Genomic DNA, 2008 nt, shown 5'->3' with positions numbered 1-2008 from the left:
AAAACAGAAAATGGGACAGTACATCAATTTTGCGAGCCGCTTTCATTTTCTAGTACAAGAATTTTTTCGCCTTATGTAACGAATACGACCGAAATGCGACGTTCTTTGTAAGAGAACAGGTTGCTGGGTGACCCTACCAACACAGGAAGAAGAAACACTTTACAATAAATACATAACCCCTGGCAACAATGCAATACCAGGCAGGAAATTCCATTGCTCTCGTCCCCCAAATTATCAGCTGATAACGGATAAACAATGTCCTCGACAACTGCTGAGTTATTCTTTCTGAATATCTCAATAAGTACAAATATTGTCAAAAATGCACAAGGGAAAGCATATTAGTGAGGGTGTTAACGAGAACTCCGTTAATCCCTGAAAAAAGCTATGAGAAACATGTTATGATGATGAATGATAGCCTATGTGATTCGCTACGTGTGATAGCCTAACTCATCTTAGCCTGTTATCAGTAGAACAGATTCATCTATTTACCTCACCACCCAACAATGATTTAAAATAGAACTAGCACTTATAGAGACTCCCCTAGTGTCTGTTATATCACTCACCGAATGTTCGGTTTACTGATTCCTGCGAAATATAGAACCACACCAACAGACAGGGTCCAAGAATAGAGAAAAGTATATCTGTCAGTGTTGCTCTATAACAACCCCGACCTAACCTAACCTAACGAAAATACGAGTTCAAATGTTGTGTTAAATATATATATATATATATATATATATATATATATATATATATATATATATATATATATATATATATATATATATATATATATATATATATTGGTGTATACTGGCAACAGGTTTTCTTTTAAACATGTCTCATTGAATATGACCGCATATTCTGTATTTACTATCTTCTGATTTAGGGCTTCTATCCCTCTATTTTCCTAGCATCAGAGCTTAGCTGAAAGAGTTCTCCAAAACTCCTTTTCGTTATTTCAAGGTTATTTCACCTTTTCAACTCGAAAATGAGTTTTGGAGAACTCCTCTTTCAGCTAAGCCCTGATGCTAGGAAAATAGTTACACACACACACACACACACATATATATATATATATATATATATATATATATATATATATATATATATATATATATATATATATATATATATATATATATATATATATATATATATATATATATATATATATATATATATATATATATATATATATATATATATGGGAATTCTTAAACTCATGACACTTGAAAAAATTAATTTTAGCATTATCAGCATGTTTACACATTACTTGATATTTAGATGATCCAAAATACATAGAAGCTATGTATAGTATTTGCTGTGTAGTGGGGCGGTGGGTGAGCCTGTTACCATGGGCTGCAGTGCCCAACCTCACTCCCAAAAATATCAGTCCTCACGAATCGGTCACTTTTCAACTCGCTTAAAAAAACAAAAAGACATTCCTCCACGTATAAATATGACACTGGAGGACTCGGTGAGGACACTAGAGGCCGCTAGAGGTACGGGAACACGGTTAAAACTGGCCATATACTCGCCTTGCAGGACTTGTATATGGTGTGGACGGCGGGGCTCAGGCAGGCTACCACGCATGCGCACACGACTCCTCCTAACCCCCGATGTTATTTTAACATATCACTATATCTACCAAGTCTTCTCCGGGGAGTGGCATACCAAAAATGCATTTACATTGGGATATCAATATGCGAATGAAATTCCAAGCGCTGTATCGAGTGAATAGAGATGATAATAAGTTTGAGATGAGTGTTTATGAACCAACCTGTGTAGACTACGGCGCATGCGCGATAGTCCTGAGTTGCACCACTTGTTGCAATTTTAAGTTTGCGACCAATTTTGAAAGAGCGGAGGCGGCAGCTCTTGGGTTACTGATCTCATTAATCACCACTACTTGCATTTTTGGTTGACTAACGCAGGCTAAGGCAGATCATAAGGGTACATTTGATAGGCTACAAATGAGCAGAACCTATTGGCACCTCATGCATGA

At 36.2% G+C, this 2008-nt stretch overlaps 1 protein-coding gene across 4 annotated transcripts in view; it reads right to left on the bottom strand.

Annotated features, from left to right (window-relative positions):
• The window catches only part of LOC123745763 (caspase-3), an 11709-nt gene extending 9970 nt beyond the window's left edge, over positions 1 to 1739 (bottom strand). For 3 of the 4 annotated variants that reach the window (XM_045726642.2, XM_045726640.2, XM_045726644.2), the window contains exon 1: positions 1277 to 1535. The gene's annotated coding sequence lies outside the window, so the exon portion shown is untranslated. The other variant, XM_045726641.2, reaches the window with a different exon arrangement.
• Positions 1740 to 2008: the final 269 nt, after the last annotated feature.

Source organism: Procambarus clarkii, chromosome 88, assembly GCF_040958095.1.
Source record: "Procambarus clarkii isolate CNS0578487 chromosome 88, FALCON_Pclarkii_2.0, whole genome shotgun sequence".
NCBI lineage: Eukaryota > Metazoa > Arthropoda > Malacostraca > Decapoda > Cambaridae > Procambarus > Procambarus clarkii.
The sequence above is the reverse complement of the archived record's forward strand: the minus strand, read 5'-3'. Positions and strand labels throughout refer to the sequence as shown.